This window comes from Toxorhynchites rutilus, chromosome 1, assembly GCF_029784135.1.
Source record: "Toxorhynchites rutilus septentrionalis strain SRP chromosome 1, ASM2978413v1, whole genome shotgun sequence".
NCBI lineage: Eukaryota > Metazoa > Arthropoda > Insecta > Diptera > Culicidae > Toxorhynchites > Toxorhynchites rutilus.
The window spans coordinates 68618997-68635371 of NC_073744.1; the positions used below are offsets into that span (position 1 = coordinate 68618997).

Here is a 16375-nt window from a genome sequence, read left to right on the forward strand (position 1 = left end):
AATGGAGTACGTTTATAATGGAATGCACAATTCAACGGAGAAGGCTTTTCAAGGTATTTCCTTGTGACATGGATTATATTTACTTTCATGGTACTTTGACCATAATTTCAGTCGTTGGATAACTCGTGAACAGGAAGGCTTTTCGGGTGGTTCCACTACCAACCAAGTATGGAAAAGTTCATTCGCTCATTTCTCCACACCTAATTGTTGGAATAATCATGGCGAAAAGAATGCAGCAAGCTATCGTGAGTTTGCACGATGAATCATTTTTCACTCTCCGACCATCTTCATTCGGGACTGAGAGTGAACATAACAAAACAAAGAGTGGAAAACAACATTCAATGAATGAATACTCCTTTAGAAGGATCGCACGAAACAAAATAACGAGTGTGTCAATAAGACTCAATTTGCGTTTATGTATGATTTAATTTTCCCTTGTACTATTTTCCTTGTCAACATTCAAGTGCACATGAATCTACCTTCCCGCTCACCAATAACTTACGTTAATATATACAAAAAAAATGTCATTGCAATAGTGCACAGGAAACAACTCGATTTCAACTATCTACCTATATTTTACTGCCGCGATCGAGGCTTCAATGATTGCTATTTGATTGCTATCAAAGACACTCGCTGGCTCAAGCGAAAGTTTCCAATTTGATTCACTCACCATCTAACGTCATTCCGAGAGGCAAATGAGGGAATGCATTTGAGAATAGATGAGCGGAATCGAGACAGTATTTTTCCTTTCAAATCGAGAATGAACTTTGCGAAAAGGATAGGTGAATGTTTGCTGTCTCAAATAAAGTGAGGCATAAACGGAGAATAGAAGGGTGAGTTTTATCTGTGAATTAGTGTTGTTGAACGAATTTCGATGCGATTTTGCCCATACTTGCTACCAGCTACCCATTTAACTTCCTTCCTTTTGGAATCATTTTTCCATCGATTCCACCTGTCATATGTTATCAATACCAATGGTTCGCTTATATACATCTGTATAAGTTTAACAATTCAAGAACACAAACTGCGCTCCAATCGGATGGGAAAATTGAATGTGGACAAAAGGCGTATAAGGTTGGTTGGGAACGAGAAGCTGGAACGGTCAATGGAAAATTTTGTCAATCAAGCCAGAGAGAATAATTTACCTCTCTCAGGTTCTATTCTTCGGGAGAAGGCTTGCGAATTTGCCCAGAAACTGGGAATTCCCAATTTTAAAGGAAGTTCTGGATGGCTAAGTAAATTTTTAAAACGGCAAAAGATGACATTTCGGAAGCTATGTGGCGAGAGTGCCAGTGTAGATCTCAGTGTAACGGACAACTGGATTTCGCAAACCCTACCCAGTATAATCGCCGAGTATGATGTACGTGATATCTACAATGCAGACGAAACAGGACTTTTCTACAAATGTTTGCCAGACAAAACATTTGCATTTCGATCAGAAACTTGCCACGGAGGAAAATATTCGAAACAACGTCTGACAGTCATGTGTGCAACCAACATGGACGGAAGCGATAAACTACCATTGCTGGTCATTGGAAAGAGTAAAAACCCACGGTGTTTCAAAAAGAAGAAATCATTACCAGTGATATACGAGAGTAACACCAAGGCCTGGATGACCTCTATTCTTTTTGAGAAATGGATTATGCAACTTGACGAAAGATTTTCCAAAGAAAATAGAAAGGTATTGATTCGGGAATTATGTGTAATGGGAATGTATCATACTTATATCTCTTTCTCCTCAAAGGTGGTCATGTTCGTTGATAATTGTACATCGTACCCAAAATCATTCCAACCAAAGCTTAAATCGATAAATTTACAGTTTTTTCCACCAAACTCTACTTCAGTAGTTCAGCCGCTGGACTTGTGCATAATCAAGAACCTGAAACAGTACTATCGCCATGAATTAGTAAAACGAAGACTGCTAGAAATGGAGGATACAACGGTATTTTTTTCCTTTTTACATTCATGTTATTCAGCACTCATACTGTATTCAAATATACTCTAGGACTCTGAATATCGGTATTGGATGCAATTGAATTACTTTCACGCTCTTGGATAAACAAGGTTAAATCTGAGACTGTTCAAAATTGCTTCAGGAAAGCCGGATTTTCCATAAATGATGATGATGATATTCCGCTGGCAGAATTAATGCGTCGTGAGCTTGCTGCTGTCGACAGTGCAGTACCATTCGATTGTTCATCGTCATTTGATGAATATTGCGAAATGGATCAAAACGTGATTTGCTGTGATCTAATGACTGATACCGATATACTGGAAAGTGTTGAAGAAGCTGAAAAAAACGTTGAAAATAGTAGTCCTATGGAGTTAGAGGAGGTTCAGGAAGTTTCAGCTGATTGTTTTGAAATTACACCTTCGAACGTTAAATCGAACCTAAAGAATATGTCCGAAATATTGCAATCAACTGAAAATGTTCCCGTGAAACTATTTGAACATTTCTTTGCGATTGAACAGTTCCTGCGTGATCGTTACAATTTAGTTTGAATTACATACATAATTAATATTTTCTTTGTTAACCTAGTTCCTTTTCCATTTCCAATTCCATTTTACAATAAAATTGGCCTACTAAACAAACATCCTATGTATTTTAAATTTATATTAAAATTTGAGAAAAGAATGTATAATAGTACATGCGCATTAGTACATATAGGGTAAATGTACTAATGCACAAAAACAAATCAATTATAGTAATATCCTGTATACGCAATGGTACCAATTATAGTAAACCCCATGTACCATAATTGGTTTATTCCTAATTGGGTCATATTTTTAAGCCCTAATATTGGGACACTTACCCTAACATCGAGTTAGGGAGAGTTGACTGTAATTCGAAAACGAATTCTAGAGCCATCCTGTAAAGCGACATCCTATTACAGGAAGGGTAGAAGAAGATACGCAGTACGAAATTGACCAAAGAACTGAAGAAGAGACCTCTGCGGTTATTTTGTTAACTACCGTTTATTACCGATACAGTGGCCAGCGAGTGTTCAAGCGGTATATGAGTAAATAAGTTCAAAGAATAGAACATTGCGTCATGCGACGAACTCTATCTCATCTATCACATACAAGACAAAGACATCACGTAATTCTCGCAGAGAATATTTCGTCGATCCCCGCTTTGTCGGGTGTTGTGCATGAAATCAGTGTTCTCAAAAAAAACTTTTTTTTTCATGTCAAATGTTTTCAAATCATATTTAACGTTGAGATCTACTATAATCTCGATTTTTTTGTCAAAAATCGAACACAAGAAAAACCAAAATCTTCATGGTAAATTGCGACTCTTTGCCGATGACACTGCTGTCCCGGTACAGATACTGGAACTATTCGTAATCAAATCAAGGAAGACCTGGAAATATATATTGTCAGCGAAAATGTATTGTCTCTAAACCTAATGAAAACAAATTACATGATGATACATAATCCTAGGAGAAGTATCCCTGATAATACTCCGATCCCGATTCATGGGCATGATTTGAAAGAAGTCTCGCAATACGAGTTCCTAGGACTAACCTTAGATTGCACTATGCGATATACTGCACATATCAATTCTCTTGAAAGGAAGGTTGGCTCCGTGTACGGTTTGTTAAGGAAAATTTCACCGTTTATGTCACAATTATGCCTAAAAACATGTATTTTGAATAAGTTCAATCCCGACTGCAGTATCTCGTGGCAAACTAGGATTCTGCTAGCAAATCAAATCTGCGTGAGCTGCAAGCTCTGCAAAACTGATGCTTAAAATTTATACTGCGGAAATCTTTCCGGTATCCCACCGGTAACTTGTATTCAGACATAAACGATTCACTGCTTCCAATAAAATCACTTCACGAAATGCAAATCTTGGAACAAATGCAAAAAATCATCAACGACCCTTCATTACATCATAATACAGTTTTACGAAGAGTAACCAGACAAGCCGGAAATGTTGCTGTAATGAGATCAAACACTCGTTGACTGCCGCTACCCGCTACTGACAATATTGGTGATGCTGCTGCCATGCTACTGGTGGTCCCGCTGGAACGGTGGCCTCTGTCTCTCAGAACTCTGCTTCGCGGTTGAAAAAGAAATATTTGGTTCGGAAAGCAACTGAGAAATTTATTCGATTGGCCTGGCGATAGAATCACAAACGAGTGGGGCGTATGATGCAATTTTTCGCTTCTGGAATGAAATGCACGGTGTATAGCTACGTTTGTTTTCGCCGTAGTATTGATGTATTCAAGTTGTATTCTGCTGTTACTCTAGTTGCTTCTTTTAGTCGGTGCCATTTGAGGAGCAAATTCGACCAATCAAAACGTGGGATTTAGCGTTTATTGAATATAATGCATAAGATCATTACCGGGCTATTCTTATTTGATTTATTAGATAGTTATTTTTGTCACCGGCCACCGTTCAGTATTCATATGAGGGGCTTAGAATGGAAGGGGTGTAAGTGACTTGATCGATTTCTCTTCATCAACCTTTTCTTCAGTTAGTAACTCAACTGCAAAAACGTTCCAATTTGAGTTTGCTTTAGAATCCGATAGATGAGGCTCTGACCTGTCTTCCGCTTGTCAAATACAGCTGGGAATGTATTTGCAGCTAAGTTATGACCAAAAGAGAGCGTCGGTGTAGAGAAATCAATGAAATCACTTACACCCCTCATTCTCTCATTCGAAGCTCTCATATATTATTTGTCGATAAATTCATCGTTAGATTCATACGCGCGAAAGCAAAATACAAATGTTCGACTTTCGTATAGTTATTCGTTAAATACAATGGTCACACATATATACACTTGTGAAATTTTATGCCCCATAAAAAAGCATTAATTCTTAGTTTACCAAGAAGAAAGACAAAGAATATAAGAAAGATGCAAAGTTTATATTTCAGAACCTTTTTCATCTGGTAATTGTCTAGAAGGTCGTTATACATTCTTCTCTTCGAAAAAAAAAACTCGAAAAACACACCACAATTGCAAGAAATGTAAAAATATGTTTGTCTGGAGCATGCAGTTATGGTATATTATGATTCTTACACCTATACACAATAGTTCAGGAGATGCATTTAAGTGGAAAACAACATTTAGAGCTCGACTGTTATTCTCTAGACAAAATCTGTCTTCGACAAAGTTGTTACATATGATAGAGCGCTTATTTTTATGTTATCAAAAATAGGGTGACCAAAACTGTCGATGAAATAAAAAAAATAACTTTCTTATCTTTATAGATAGAGGTAAATATAGTTCGACAATGTTGTAGTCCCAGTTATTTGAGACATCTTTGTAAAACAAAGTTTTTTTTTCTATTTCTTGAAATAACCGATATAGCGCTTTTTCTAGGTTATGTTAGGGTCACCATGAAGAAAAAACTGCGTTTTTGCTCTAACTTTTAGATTCTACATACAAACTGTCTTCGAAAGACTTTTAGAATATACTAATACAAATATTTTGTGATGCAGAACTTTTCTATATCTCAACTACACTCAAAGTTATTGATATTGCTCCCCAAAAAACACGCTCTATTCATTTGTTTGTCATTCTTTCTGGGGAAAACACAAACAAAGTTTAATAGGAGCAATTGAAAGAACATATTCCACTCGTTAAAGATAAGAAAGTTATATTTTTTATTTCATCGACAAAGGTCACCCTATTTTTGATAACATGAAAATAAGCGCTCTATCATATGTAACAACTTTGTCGAAGACGGTTTTTGTTTAGAGAGAACTGTGAAGCTCTAAATGCTTATTTCCACTTAAATGCATCTACTGGACCATTGTGCAATGAAACCACAATCGATCGATACGTTTTTATGTTATTTTATAGCTTTTTATACTTTAATGAATTATATGCAGTTGCCTACTTTCAATTAATAACAAGAAAAAAAATGTTATTTGTGTTGAATTATCACAAATTACTCTGTTTTGAGAAGGCTCATTCAGAAGGCTATTAAAACTGAATGAAGACGGAGAAAACATATTTTTAGGAGAAGGGAGGCGATATGGCGTGGTGGTAACATCTATACCTCTCACGCAGAGATCACGAGTTCAATTATCACCCCCGACATTCTTTCAAAAATGGAAGTAAAAGTGACGAACCAGCCGAAATGTGTTAGAAGTCACTATAATAGAAAAAAAAACATTTTACTACCTTACCAGACCTTTTGGAAATATAAAAGAAAAATTTTTGTACCGCGCAACACTGAAAAAATCTAAAAAAAATCACACATATCTAGAAAAGCCGCAGGAACACATTTAAATATGAATTAGAGTAGTACCGAATCTCTAAATCCCAAAAAAAAATTCGAAACTTCAATATTTTTTTAGTACTTCAATTTTTGATAACTTTTTTTTATATTTTTTATTGATGCACCGTAGAAAGATGCACATTCAGTATTTTTTTCAAATTTTTGTCTCGAAGCTTTTGAGGATGGCGTGAAATAAACGTAAAAGTACATTTTTCACTATAGATCCTACGTCAAACCACATAGGGGTTCAAATAAACCGCCGAAATTTCTTATTTAATATCCTATACAATATTTGCCATACAGCTGGTGATTTGGTTTGGGGGCACTTTTTACTCCCTTACCCGGCCGGGCCCTTTTCATTGAAAAATATCAGACAAGTTGATAAAAATTGCGCTTAATTTTTTTAAATTTTTTTTTATGTTTTCTTTGAAACATTTCTACAAATGTTTAACTCGTAACATTTTTGCCTTTTTATTTTTTAACTCATAACTATAACGATCATCGGATAGGAAGTTTTTCAGGATATAAACAATTTTCACTATTTACTCCACATCTTGTATCCTCATTTCTTGTAAGCTTGACTTTTGAGAGTTTTCAAGTTTCAAGTTTTTGCTTCGAAAAAATGTTGCTTTGATGTGCAAAATTCTTCAAATAATTTAAAAAAAGACTTTTAAAAATCATCCCAAAATTATATTTCTGTATAATGAGTCGAATGTCTCCAGAAATCAAGATGTGTCTTCACATTTGACATCTTTGTTCGGTAATGATGAATCGTTTACATGTCTATTTTGGTTCACTCCAACCGATATAGCAAACAGTAACGGCATTCAGAAACAATATCCATAGCCTCGGCAAATTATTCAGTGCTAAAAAAGCGCCTCGGGTGAAATTGCGCTTGTTACAGTCTCGAATTAATACTTCCTCTCGTAGCACCACTTTTGTGAGACACTCAAGTGTCAAGTGGAGCTTAAGCAAGTCAAGATTTTTTTTCTACTCTGCTAGTTGTATTTTATCTCATTTTTTTCCTTCAAATCGCCAAACGCACCAATAATTAAGCGGCAACGGCAGAGCTAAGCTGGAAAAATACTGAGAAAAGAGACCGGCAGCCGAAGACCCAAACAGGTTGTCAAGGATATCCATCCGTTTGTGAAATATTCACTTGCCTCTGGGTACTATGCGTTGATTTGCGATGATAGTGACGTTACTTTGGACTCGATAAAGCTGATGTTCGGTCGGATATTGCATGCATCGGTGTTCTTGAAGTTGACAAGATGATCGATGTGGGGTGACGTCGCAGTGTCTGGAAAGTTCGAGTACTGCACTAGTCGGGGAGAGGGTTTAGGGTGTAACTGTAGCTGAGGATCTTCATCTGATGTCAACTTACATCTCACTACAAATAATATCCAGGTCACGACTTCGTGGAGGTGTATTCCATTTGAATGTTCAAGCACAATCCAGTGCAATTTGCAGGCGAGAGTTTTGAGTAAGCGGCACTTTTGTTTGTTCTTGTTCACGCATGTGGGTAGACCGGGTATGATTGACGACTGTATATCTCACTACGAGTCTGAGTTGTTCAGTCGCGCTGCACAATTTATAGGGTGCGGCGTCCTCCGGTTGATCCGCTTGTCAAGCAAGGTCTTGTGAATGGATTGGGAATTAATATCCTCCTTTCGTTTGCGATGATCTGTGATCCATCGCGTAAACAGATAAACATTTATATATTAATATATTTTTCATCATGAAATTCAAAACGCATCAATTTTACTTGCTAATGCCTCATTTGGCATTCGATCCACCCCAGCCAAGAACTGCTCCACTTACTTAATAGCATGCAGTCGCAGAGTCATATGCGCCATACGCATATCAATTTCCGGCGCAAATTTATTCCACTGACATTCCACGCAAGGTTATTCTCGGCAGGAGCATTGACCAACCCACAACTGATATCCGGATGGGCGAAAGCCGAATCCGACGACGCACCACTGACACCTACCACATTTGGACAATATTTTGGGTCGCGTCGCATTGCGGCAACACCTACCGACAACTCTGCATATGCATATATTTTAGCAACGAAGGAGTCCATTTTATGTGTGCCGTCCGTTTTTCTTTATTATTTATTTTAACAGCGGCATCGGGCAACATCGACAGCTATAATAATAGTAATCATAGTTGCCGCGACGAGGCTGTGCGCGTCCCACAGTGGTCAACCCTGATCTTGATCTTTCGGCTGCCTTGAACAGCGCGACAGCAATGCTGCTCAGGCCAAGGTTCGCGTTCGTTGATCGTTCCGAGATCAAAGTGTTCTGAGTCGGGCAGCTGTGCGCACGAAACACAGTTGATCGTCTGTGCTTCATTGTGAGACGGAGTTGGTGGCTCGCACTCCAAAATCGTTTACTATTTGGAACAGAAATTGAAGATAAATTTTTTATCAATCTATTAATTTGAGTTTTTCCACCTCCAAATTAGTACAGAGAAAATATTTGTTCAATATCATGCAAAACTGTTAATCGAAATAAAAGTGTTCGGAGCATGAATCAAGTTCCTACGCATGATTCACATTCCGAACACTTCATTTTTAAATGTAATTTTTGCTAGTGCTAGAAAAGGTAAGAATCTAATATAAATGATTAAAAAAAGTCTTTTATGCCGAAATCTTCTCAAAAATAAATATTCAAGTAGTGTTCGGAATTTGATTCAAGTTTCGACGCATGATTCAAATTCCGAACAGAAATGTTTGAACACATTATTTTCAGGCAAATACAGTAATATTTGACAAATTGAGGTACAAGAGCAATCCAATTCTGGAGCAACAATATAAAAAGACCTTTTTTTATCAAATGTTTGTAAGCTCTTTCCTTGCAAAACATAGGTCTCAAGCGCAAACCATCGAGAGTAAAATTGATTTTCTTAGTCAAGTTTTCAACTAAAACCACAATAACAAAACCGGGTTCCAGCAGTAACAGGTCGGACTCGATAATATACTGACTCGATTATATATTATGTTGGGGACAAAGAAATCCATTATTTTTGGGTGACATTCAAATCTTTTTTAATATACTTCGGATTGTCCCATTTGGGTCAAATATGCACCGTTTTGTTGAAAAATTTGTTGCCAATCTAAAGGTAGCTTCATAATGCGTCTCTCATAGGAGTCTTGGTCCTTATTGGAGTAAACTCTAGCAATAGATTTTTACAATCTTCTCTTGATCCTAATTTCTTATCATCCAGGAAGTCTTATAATGCGAGAAGAAGGGGGTAATCGCTCGGTGCCAGGTCTGGACTATATGGTGGATGAATTAAAACACTCCAATCAAGCTCATGGAGTTGTGTGGTCTTGCGTTGTCCTGATGGAACACAACACTTCTTCTCCTGTCAAATTCTGGACGTTTCTGGTCAATCGCTAGATCAAAATTTAGTGTATTGCACTAAAATTTTTGTTAAAAATTTAAATTTTTTTAAAAATTATTGAAAATTTAAAAAAAATTGTATACAACCCCTATCCAGGACACGACTGCATAATTTCGACATAGAACTAAGCAATTATATTATACAATCCACTTGTTTACCACTTCGAATATTATTTTAGAATGCATCGAAATTTTTGTACTAGATTATGTTCTTCGTTACAAGTAAATTTGATGAACGTCCTTTTACGTTTGATATGATGCCTAGGACTACCAAAATATGTGAACGGAAGAATTGTCAAACGACCATTGTATTTTACATTTCCCTCTGAAATTATTGCACATCTCATGTTTACGTAGTTCTAGAACCGCGAAAATTCATTCAACTCTAGTACCTGAAATGACGATTTTCGCAGGCTTCTCAGTTTAAAGGTACGTTTTAGGGAAACATTCCGCTCTGTACAACGACAAGCGAGTACAAAAGTACTCAACTCCAAAAAATACCTCCGACTTGTATGTATTTGCAATTCGGATTCCCCCAGACACATTAATTTTGAAGTCCGTGTTAGGGAAACACAGCTCGGTGGGAACAAACATACCCCCGACTTGCATGTATATTTGCAAAGCGGATTTCCACTGGTACATCGATTTTGAAGTCGGTGTTGGGGAAACCGTAAATCAGGCCAAACAAAGCATGGTAGTTAGGGCGTTTCAATAACGCTTGACATTTTACATACAGTTCATCTCATGAAAAATAACATTTTACTAATTGTTATAGACGCGTACAAATATTTCCTATCTATTGATCCAAACATCTTTCCGGTCAATTGAGAAATTTTCGAGTTATAAGTATTCGAAATACGGTAGGGTTAGCACACAAACCGACAGAATAAATATATGGGAAAAAGAAAATTTTTCCAGCTTTCATGAATTTAAACCGTTTAGAGATTAGCGAATTGTAATGTATAGCATATCAAACAAATCTAAGAGAATTTCCGATTCGATTGGTATGCAATCGTCAGAATTCGTTCACAGTAAAAATAGTTATTAATGTTAACTTTATTTCATAAAAACGTGACCTGTTGTTTGATTTGGCACCCTTCCGGAAAGACGTAGTTCTACGTCAAAAATAAAAAAACTAGAAGTGGGTTATATCTTTGATAGAACCGCAAGGTGGACGTAGAACTAACGCCGACTTAGCAATCAATAAGTAACAAGCATACGAATCTTAGACGTTTCATCTTTCGAATAAAGTGATTATCACACTTCATTTAGCCGGAAAAGAATTATTAACGTTCAAAGAGGGAATCGATTCCTCCTCGGAAATACCCACTCCCCAAACCCCGACAATTGGAATCATCGTTGATCCGGATCAGGATTATTAACGCTTGAGAAGGAATGGATTCCTCCTCGGAATTACACAGCGAAAATAAGACCCCCTTCCCAACAATTCCAACTTCCCAATAACGACGATCGATTGCAGCATTCGTAAGCAAATAATTTTATAACGCTGCTTCTATAAATGTGATGTCTTCGATATGCAATATAATATCCACTTCGATTATATCCACTACACCGTATCATACCATATCAAATCCATAATCAATCCGAGTACAATAGAACCCGCTGCTTGCATCTGATTTGCTATACCGATTTCCATAGGCTCTATGGTTTTGAAGCCTGTGTTAGGGAAGCATTCCGATTTCCAGAAACGCAAGCCAGTACAAAAGTACCCGCAGCTCGCATCTATTTTGCAATGCCGATTTCCCCAGGCTTCATGATTTTGAAGTCTGTGTTAGGGAAAAATACCAATTTGCAGAATACAAAAGTACCCGCTGGTTGCATCTAATTTACTATGCCAATTTCCCCTAGCTCCATGGTTTTGAAGTCTGTGTTAGGGAAACATCCATCCATTCCAGCGATCGTACCTCAATCGTTGCGCAATTATAACTGAGTTGATTTCCAAGCGGCACTCGTTTATATACCGATTGGTGTGATTTCAATAGCCTGTTATGAAAGCAATTTTAGGGCTATTGAAACAAATTTTTGGATCAAAAAGTAACAATCATATAACGCGTAGACTTTTTATCTTTCGAATGAAATGTTTATCTTACTATTTCATTCAGTTGTTTAGGAGCTATTAACACTCGAAATCTCGTTCTCCGGCGTAACGCTTTCGTTTGCGAAAGTTTGAACTTACACCCCAGTATAGAAATGAAAGACGTAGTTCTACGTCAAAAAATATTACCGGTAAGTTTCTTCGATTTACAACAGATGGCGATCATTCCAGTTAATCGTCTTTTTCAGTATACTCGTATGTCAAAAAGTTGAAGCGTAAGCAACATAATTTTTTGCCACTTATAATATGTCGAATTTCGTACCAACGAGAGGTTTTGGATACCCTGGCCATGCATCAACATCGACGGCCGCGCGGAATATTCACAGCCAGAAGCAGTCTTCCGACAAACACTTACACATGTCCACCCGATGTGAAAATTACATGTCTTTGTTTGAATTCAAACATGATTTTCGCTAGTGTTGAATGTCTATCCCAAACGCGAACAATGATACACAAACATAAACATTGTAAACAAACACGATGTTCATAATTCACGAACATCATGTACAAACATATCACCCGATGTCGCAGTATTCATTGCTTTCGTTTCGTTTCTTTTCACGCACGGAAAGAAATTATTCATCCTAAAATATTTCTTCGTAGAATACTTTTTCACAGAAACGAACTTGAAATTTAGTTCGCATTACAAAAATTACATGAACTAAGAGGCTATGAGTTCATGCACATTTTGCAAGTCTGATTATATAATCCTTGGTTTCGTGCAAAGAAAACATTCTCTGAATAGAAAGAAGTTTCTATGAGATTTTTTTGCGTGCATGTTGCCAATTGAAGTCTGGGGAAGCGACTGCACCATTGTCATGATAAATGCTTCCCTTCCCTTTTCATATCAACGCACCAACACACCGTGTGTTGAGTGGTGGTGGTGTGCTGTCTAATTCGCTTCTTTTACTCTACACACTGCTGTTGCTTGGGATGAAAATGCGAGAGAAACTGAACATCATGTTTGAACATCATGGGAAACAAACATGACACATTCTTAAACAACGGGTACAAAAAATAATGTTTGTCTGCAAACATAAAACTGCGTGAGTAGGGAGAACACTGTTCGTCTCGTACCCAGTGTTCAATGTGAAACACGGAAGACTGGCCAGAAGGTTATGCTGTCCATTTCGTGGGACCAGCTGGGTGTGCTGCTATGAGCTGCTAAAACCGAATGAAACCGTTACGGGGTACCTCTGCCGACGACAATTGATGTGTTTGAGCCGTGTACTGAAGGAAAAACGGCCACAAAACGAGCAAAAACACGATAAAGTTATTTTGCAGCACGACAATACTCGCATGTCGCGAAACCGGTCTGAACATACTTGTAAACGCTGAAGTGGGAGGTCCTATCCTACCCTCTGTATTCTCCAGACATTGCACCGTCCGATTACTACCTTTTTCGATCGATGCAACTGGTTGACTATCACTTCTCCAATTTTGATGAAGTCAAAAATTGGAACGATTCGTGGTTATCCGACAAACCGGTCAATTATTTCCGTAAAGGGATCCGTGATTTGTCAGAGAGATGTGAAAAAATTGTGACTAGCGATGGGAATTACTTTGAATATTCAATTTGTAACCATTTTTGCAGAATAAAGCATTAGTTTTTGAAAGAAACGAAGAAACTTTTCGATACTTATATTAAATTGCACGTATTTTACTGTTACAGTATCGGCACCATTAACACCATTCACAAATTCAGCGGCCTGACTTGCATTTTCGCCTTTATAAAAGTGAATTGTACCGAATTTTCTCTTTTTTGACTTCCGTTGTTAACACTTCGTAACTCACAACTGAATGGAACAAACAGAAAACAATGAAGGGGTTTTTTTAGTGTGAAATATCACCTTTACAGCGAGCCCAAATTTGAAATTGTATGATCGATATTACGCGAGATATTGATCACCAAAGCCAGCTGCCGAGGAAATAATGGATTACTTTTTCCCCAACCTAATATAATTATATGCGGTCCGGAAAATCAAATTTTTCCCCTTTTTTCAGTCGGTTGCACTATTCACTCGGTTCCTCCCCGACGCAACGTGCAATCTTTTTGCCTAAGTTCGGGCGTTAGCTAATAATGTGAGTTGATGCGTAAAATAAATTATTCTCCATTTACCGATAATAGGCATAAATTTTATATTCTATTGTATGTTGTCCAATCAATTTGTGCTCAATTCATGTTTTTATCGTGTAGGTCTCATTACTAAAAAATTTGTGTGATTGTGGTCTAGGACCAAACCAAACATAACCAAACAATATATTCATAATATCGAATATATTGTTTGGTTATGTAAAAATGAAATAAATGAATTTAAATAGCTGCTGATTTAGAAGATCGAAAGGGTATACCCACGTAAATCAGCTTATGATAGCTTGAGTAGTCGCGATCTTACAGGGCTATAAATTTATTACAGACAATGTTCCGGACAACGTGGTAACGAAGGAGATAATGCTATTTTTATCTATAATATATTTTTGTAGTCATAGATTGATTTGGCTCAGGCTTATATTTATGTAGGTCTTAACTATTTAGACTTGTGTTCAACAATGTTACATGATGACTCTTTGTCTTCTTCTGCATGATTGAATACACAGAAGTAAAGGGTAGTAATGGCTTCAATGGTATTTTTGTGTACATTTTTGAACAGAATGCGATACCGAATTCTACCACGTTATGTCATCTAACCCGTTTAAAAGATACAAGTACATACAGGAAACGGTTTTTCCAGGGCTTGTATTTTTGCGAACCGGAATGTGTTTTCCCAATAACTAAGAAGTTAGGAAAATCGGCATTGCAGATACATTCAAGTCGGCAATACTTTTATACCCCCATGCATTTTTACACTCCTGAATTCGTTTTGCTAACACGGTCTACAAAATCGGGTACAAATGCAACGCTTATTCGATTATTCAAGACTGGATTGGAAGATATCTCTTCATGTCGCCAGCTCACTGAACCGTTTGATACCGTTATGATGATTAGGCAAAATGTTGATAACTATTTGCTGCGATAACTATATGGTAGTAGCATGAATTGACTTAAAATGGGATTTGTTTGCAATTGAATTCGTTTCATTCATTCACTAGTTTAAACAGTACACACAAAAGATAGCTCTGTGCAGCGGCGATGTCGTTCCCAATGAGGAACATCCGAGATGGGATTATTGCTAATTGAAGAAATATAATTGATTACTAAGCCAACGATAGTCCTACGTTAACCTTGCGGTCATATCATAAGTATAACCCATCCATAGTTTTTCTTAACATCAATTTTCTAAATATACCTATATCATTTCGGTCAAAGGAGGAAATGTAGGAAATTGTTCATTTTTTTAGAAGTACTTTGACGTAGGACTACGTCTTACATTAAGGGTGCCAAAACAGGTCACGTTTTTATGAAGTTAATGGTAATAACTATTTTTGCGGCGAACGGATTTTAACGATTTTCATTCCAATCGAATCGAAATTTTTCTAAGATTTGTTTGATATGCTATACATTACAATCCCATAGTCTGTATATAATTGATGAAAATTGGAATCTTTCTCATTTCCCCATACATTTGTTCTGTCCATTTGTGTGCTTTCCCGAACAGAGCTGTCACTAACGAGCAACTTATGCAGCCACTGGAATAGAAACAGTCAGAGACGAATTAATCGTTGGATTTAATTTCTCCGTAAACAAAGGAAAAGAAGAAGAATAGAAACAACGAATGGGAATAGCGAAAAGAGAATATCTGCGAAGTAAGGAAGCTGTCGCTAGCGTATAAGTATTGTAGCTCCTCTGAATAAAATTCGCAGAATCTTTCTGTGCCCGAAACAACAAAGGACGCTTATTCTGCTCGTTTTGTGTTTTATGTTTCTCATCGAGCTATGGACGCTAGCGAATATTCACTTGAAGATTATCGCTGCAACTGTCTGCATCTGTTAGACGCGTGTTTGATGCTTGTTGTATGGCGATGCACGAAAGATGCCTCTCAATGCAATGCGTGCATTGATATAAAGAAACAAATTTAAAAAAAATTGAGGGGTTGTATCCGAGACACGACCGCTTAGGACGTAGGACAACGCAATCTTTTTTTTTTTTTAAATTGTTGGTTTATCATTTCGGATAATTTTTACGAATACGTCGAAAGTTCATAAATAAATCTTTAGTAAAAAGACGGGTGGGTAATGTCGGGGACATAACCGGAGTGACGTAGGACTATACAAAGGGGACAGCTTTTGTTAAATATATATTTTAAATATATTGTTTTATTTTCTTCTCCTACGTGAATACCTACCTATCTACCTAAAAATGGATTAGTTTACTGTTTACTCTTTATGAATATGTTGATGGTTCTGAAAAGAATCTTTGGTGTTGTGTTTTTGTTATCACTCGATATTCCCATCTTGTTCGGTTAAACCTTCCTGTTTAGCTATTGCGTTTGCCACTCGCCACAGCTTTCACAGTTGGAAAATTTCTTCCCATCCAGCTTGTGACATGTTGTTCAGTAAATTACATTTAATGCGACGTGCCGGAGAAACACTTTGCCACTCACTGAAACTAATTGTTGCCTTGATGAGCGCCGAACCGAACCTGCTCTGTTCTTGATGCGGGTTTTCTAATTGTC

The 16375-nt window shown here is 37.2% G+C and overlaps 1 protein-coding gene across 2 annotated transcripts in view; it reads right to left on the reverse strand.

Annotated features, from left to right (window-relative positions):
* The window catches only part of LOC129763408 (probable serine/threonine-protein kinase DDB_G0282963), a 480711-nt gene that overhangs the window by 211351 nt on the left and 252985 nt on the right, over positions 1–16375 (reverse strand). The window lies entirely within an intron of this gene.